This window comes from Cicer arietinum, chromosome 3 (genome assembly GCF_000331145.2).
Source record: "Cicer arietinum cultivar CDC Frontier isolate Library 1 chromosome 3, Cicar.CDCFrontier_v2.0, whole genome shotgun sequence".
NCBI lineage: Eukaryota > Viridiplantae > Streptophyta > Magnoliopsida > Fabales > Fabaceae > Cicer > Cicer arietinum.
The window spans coordinates 18,778,411-18,784,886 of NC_021162.2; positions in this window are offsets into that span (position 1 = coordinate 18,778,411).

The window sequence follows — 6,476 nt, forward strand, 5'->3', positions numbered from 1 at the left end:
TTCTCATGTTATTCTTTTGTTTATACAACCTTTGATGAGTGAAGAATGTAGTTGCAAACCTTGCGACCCCACTTCTAACCATTTCAACTTTTTTGGTGAACCTTCTTATTATGTTAAGGGTGATGGTATAGTTGTAGATGAATCTAACACATGTGCTCCTCTAATGCTTTGTCACTCTGTATATATTTGCTCCAAATTATCATATTATACCTTCTTATTATGTTAGAGATTAGTTTTTCTTTTTTTTTGTAAACCAAGGTGTCTCGCGCGCAACTTTGGTGACTAATCACTCGAAACATATGTTTTCCCACGCACCGGCGAGAGATCGAACCCGCGATGAAATAGTTAAGGCCCTGATACAAGTTTGAAGGGGATGCAGCCTCCTGCATCTTTCTCATATTTCATACCTTCTAGTCATTTTTAATTTTGAAACCGATATACCTTTTGCATGCAATATAGCTTCCATGAATTGGAGTTCTCTTCCGAGGCACGATTACATATTGGGGTTTTGGATGGGATGCAAAGTGATATTGCAACATGAATATACTTTGTTTCATGGACTTTCTTGATTATATTATTGTTGGAATTGCCCTGCTATAAAATTTATGCTTTGATTCTATGCTTTGTAAGATTTATGGATCACATATGTAATTAATTAATAAAGTGTGTTGGAGTCATTATATAATTAGCCAATAGACTAGGGGTCAAATAATATATAATAGTTTATGGCTAAAGAGCATAATAGTTATGAAAATTAATAGTGTAGATACCAGGCAGTTTCTAATTTAATGAGGGGCTGAATTGGAAATACTGCAATTTGGGATATAACCAATAATAGTTATATATAGGGGTAATGGTCCCCAAGGCAAACACAATAAGACTATTCAGTTTCAAAACCCTAAAAGAAAAAAACTCTCTGGTTCTCTCTATCCCCATCAAGAGAGTAAGGTCTTCAGGGTGTTTTGCTGAGGAAGATCACCCAACCCATTGGCTCTATCATCATCATCCTAGGATTTCATCAACGGCAATTCCCACAGGTACGCTTCCGCCTTTGGTTATTCATCATGTAATTGACATGGATACTTAACAATTGGTATCAGAGCCTACCATGTTTAATTCATAATGAAATTCGGTTATTGTCTTTGTTTAGGATTCAATTTGGGAATTTTGACATGATTGAAAAATTAGTATAATTGTCAAAAGGAGAAATGGACTCTTAATGAGCTCATTTCATTATGTGTGCAAGAAGAGGACAGGCTGAAGCAAGATAGGACTGAAAGTGCTCACTTTACTAGCATCTCTAAAGACAAGGGCAAAAGGAAAAGAATTGAGGAGCCCAAGAACAAAGCTGCTGCTAAGGGTCCAGAACAAAAGAAGCAGACTAAGGATAACAACTGCTTCTTCTGCAGGAGTTCTGGACACGTGAAGAAGGATTGTGCCAAATATCACGCTTGGCGTGTTAAGAAAGGTATGATTCTGTCTTTGGTCTGTTCTGAGGTTAATTTAGCTTCAGTACCTAGAAACACTTGGTGGTTAGACTCTGGTGCAACTACTAACATCAGTGTTTCAATGCAGGGTTGCCTGAACTTCCGAAAGCCTAGTGATACTGAAAGATGGATCTATGTAGGAGATGGGAAGAAGGTAGAAGTTGAAGCCATAGGAAAATTTAGATTATTATTAAGTTCCGGTCATTATTTGGATTTAAAAGACACTTTTGTTGTACCGTCATTTAGACGGAATTTGATCTCTATTTCTTATTTGGACAAATCAGGATATTATTGTTCATTCGGGAATAAAGAATTTACTTTGTCTTTAAATTCGAATGTTGTTGGAACCGGTTTACTTTCTGGTTATGATAATCTTTATTTGTTGGAAACTGTGGCTAACTATAATGAAACCTTGAATGTGGAATCACGTGGTACTAAGCGGAAAATTGACAATTTCAATTCAGGGGTGCTTTGGCACAAGCGTCTAGGTCACATCTCTAAAAATAGAGTTGAACGACTTGTGTCAGATGGAATTTTAGATTCCATTGACTTCACAGACTTTAACGTTTGTGTAGCATGCATTAAAGGAAAACAGACTAAAGATAAGAAATTAGGCGCATATAGAGCTACAGACGTCTTAGAATTGATACATACGGACATCTGTGGGCCATTTCCAACTCCTTCTTGGAATGGTCAACAATATTTTATATCATTCATAGACGATTATTCTAGATATGCCTACCTTTACCTAATTCACGAAAAGTCCCAATCAATAGACGTGTTCAAATCCTTTAAGGCAGAAGTTGAGAATCAACTTAATAAAAGAATTAAAAAGGTCAAATCTGATCGTGGTGGTGAATACTACGGCAGATATGACGGTTCAGGTGAACAACGTCCGGGACCATTTGCCAAATACCTAGAGGAATGTGGAATCGTCCCACAATACACTATGCCGGGGTCACCCAGCATGAATGGTGTAGCTGAAAGACGAAACAGGACTCTTAAGGATATGGTAAGGAGTATGATTTGTCATTCCACCTTGCCAGAGTCACTCTGGGGAGAGGCATTAAAAACAGCAGCATACATTCTTAATAGAGTACCAACTAAGGCAGCGGCTAAAACACCTTATGAGCTTTGGATTGGGCGTAAGCCTAGTCTGAAGCACCTTCATGTTTGGGGATGTCCAGCTGAGGCAAGGCCTTATAGGCCGAATGAAAAGAAATTTGAACCCCGAACAATTAGCAGCTATTTTATAGGGTACTCAGAAAAATCAAGGGGCTATAAATTTTATGATCCTAATTTGAGAACAATTTTTGAGACGGGAACGGCAACGTTCTTTGAGGATATTGAGTTTGGGGGGAAGATTAAGGTTAAAGATTTTGTCTTTGAGGAAGAATCGGTAACAATTCCAGAACTGATTCTTCCACCAATTGACTTTCCCATTATTGAACAAACTCAAGATGATCTGGTTGTTCAGGAAGAACAAAATCCAGATCAAATTCAAGATCCTCAAGAACAAGTGCCTCAAGAGCCAGCTCCATTGCGGAGATCCACTAGAGAAAGGAAAAATGCTATTTCGGATGATTATGTAGTATTTATCAATGAGGTAGAGGAAAATGTTGGCATGACGGAAGACGACCCAGTCAACTTTCATCAAGCCATGCAAGATTCTCGTTCAGATAAGTGGATCGAAGCAATGAATGAGGAGTACAAGTCTATGCAAGACAATTCAGTTTGGGAACTTATCCCATTACCTGAAGGAAAGAAACCCATTGGTTGCAAATGGATTTTTAAAACCAAGCGGGATTCCAATGGTAATGTGGAGAGATATAAGGCACGTCTTGTAGCTAAGGGTTATACTCAAAAGGAAGGGATTGATTATAAAGAGACTTTCTCTCCGGTTTCATCGAAGGACTCTTTAAGAATAATCATGGCTCTTGTTGCTCACTTTAATTTGGAGCTTCATCAAATGGATGTAAAAACAGCTTTTCTCAATGGCGACATTGATGAGACGATCTATATGGTGCAGCCAGAAAACTTTGTGTTGGGAGACCCAAAGAATATGGTGTGCAAACTAAGAAAATCCATTTATGGGCTAAAACAAGCTTCTCGTCAATGGTACCATAAATTTCATCAAGTAATTCTCTCATTTGGTTTTGAGATGAATACAGTTGATGATTGTGTGTATCATAAGTTCAGTGGGAGCAGACATATTTTCCTGGTCTTGTATGTTGATGACATACTGCTTGCCACTAACGATATAGGCATGTTGCACGAAACTAAGAAATTTCTATCAAAGCATTTTGAGATGAAAGATCTTGGTGACGCCTCTTTTGTATTAGGAATTCAGATACACCGAGACAGATCTCGAGGTATTCTTGGATTGTCACAAAAGAGCTATATCGATAAGGTTCTCAAAAGGTTTGGGTTACAGGATTGCAAACCAGGGGACACCCCAGTTGCTAAGGGAGACAAGTTTAGTCTCAAACAGTGCCCTAAGGGAAGTTTGGAAATTCAAGAAATGCAAAAGATCCCTTATGCTTCAGCTGTAGGGAGTCTTATGTATGCCCAAGTATGTACGCGTCCAGACATAGCGTTCATAGTAGGGATTTTAGGCAGATATTTAAGCAATCCAGGTCTTGACCATTGGAAAGCAGCCAAGAGGGTCATGAGATATTTGAAGAGAACAAGAAACTACATGCTCACATATAGGAGGTCAGACCAGTTAGAGATCACTGGGTACTCTGACTCGGATTTTGCGGGATGCCAAGACAGCTTAAGATCAACTTCAGGCTATGTCTTTCTGTTAGCTGGTGGAGCAGTTTCTTGGCGTAGTGCCAAGCAAGGTCTTACTGCTTCATCAACCATGGCAGCAGAATTCGTAGCAATTCATGAGGCATCTGACCAGGGCATTTGGCTGAGAAATTTTGTCACGGGGCTGCAAATAGTTGAAGGGATTGAAAGACCACTCAAGTTGTATTGTGACAATAGATCAGCAGTCCTGTATTCTAACAATAATAGGAGCTCAACCAAGTCAAAGCACATTGACATTAAGTTCCTAGTTGTTAAAGAGAAGGTACAAAGTGGACAGATATCCATAGAACACTTAAGGACAAACTCCATGATTGCGGATCCACTCACTAAAGGTCTACCACCCAAGGTCTTTCATGAGCATACTGCTCACATGGGTGTGCTACAGTTTGAGGAATCTTGATTTTAGTGGGAGTTTCGTCCATTATGTAATTCATGTTCTATGTTTAATTGTAAAGTACAAATACATTGTATTTGGACTTTCTGATCAGAAATAAAGTTTAAAGTATTCAGTTTTTGGTTACTTTGTACATTTAAGTTATGGTATGATCTCATTCGATAAAGTAGGACCAGTTGAAAATTGACATGCATTGACCAACTTCATGTAATTTTCATGCTACACTTTTCATAATGGGTCTATGTCAGTTAGTTGTATCAGTACGGGTGATCATTGATGGGTTTAGTTATGCTTATTACGACGAAAGCCTCCTTGGTTCCATGTGCTGATATGATTAATGGACGGGACAATTTGGATTATACTCAAGGTAATTATAATGACATTTTTGACGTCATAAAGTCTAACACACTCCTAAGGATACATGTGTGACCAGTGGGAGATTGTAAGATTTATGGGTCACATATGTAATTAATTAATAAAGTGTGTTGGGGTCATTATATAATTAGCCAATAGACTAGGGGTCAAATAATATATAATAGTTTATGGCTAAAGAGCATAATAGTTATGAAAATTAATAGTGTAGATACCAGGTAGTTTCTAATTTAATGAGGGGCTGAATTGGAAATACTGCAATTTGGGATATAACCAATAATAGTTATATATAGGGGTAATGGTCCCCAAGGCAAACACAATAAGACTATTCAGTTTCAAAACCCTAAAAGAAAAAAACTCTCTGGTTCTCTCTATCCCCATCAAGAGAGTAAGGTCTTCAGGGTGTTTTGCTGAGGAAGATCACCCAATCCATTGGCTCTATCATCATCATCCTAGGATTTCATCAATGGCAATTCCCACAGGTACGCTTCCGTCTTTGGTTATTCATCATGTAATTGACATGGATACTTAACATGCTTGTGTAAAAATTTATAAACTGAAATATGTTTATTATCAATATATGATTATTTGATTTTAACATAATCAATATGTTTTTAAATAATGTTTTTTAAAATATAGAAGTTTTAAGAGCAAACATTAACAAGGGCATAGCACAAGTCATTTACACTAATATATATATATATAATCATTACAAAATTAAATTACCATATTATAATCATATTTTATTTATCATTAAAATTGATGAAATAGTAAAATTGAGCTGGTTCCGCCATATTTACTCATTTCTCTTCCGCCATATATTTACTAATTCTTTTTAATTTTATTTTTTTATCATTATATAACTTCCGATAATATTTAGAAGCAAAGCAAACACATATAAACCTTATTTGTTTTGGTGATCGAAATAAAAAAACAAAAATCAAATATGATGTAGCAGAATAATAGTTTTTAGGTTTAATTGCAGTTTTTGTTCTTCTATTTTAGGTGAATCACGAAAGTAGTCCCCCCATTTTATTTCTTTCCGGCTTTGGTCCCTCAAACAGAATTTTGGTCCAAAATTTGATGAAATTTTATATTTTTATTTATTTATTTAAGTCACACATGCCTCAAGATCTCGTGGTGGAACAATTGTACCTGAAATCTATGATCATAAATGGTGTAGTACAGCTTCAAAAAATGAAATTTCATCAAATTTTAGACCAAAATTTTGTTTGAGGGACCAAAATTGGGGAGAAATAAAATGAGGGGACTACTTTCGCGATTCAACTAAAATAGGGGAACCAAAACTGCAATTAAACCTAGTTTCTATTATACTTTTTTAATTCCTTTTTTATAAGGCAAATATCGGTGAGGAAACCGGAGGCATTTTACATTTTTATCATATATTA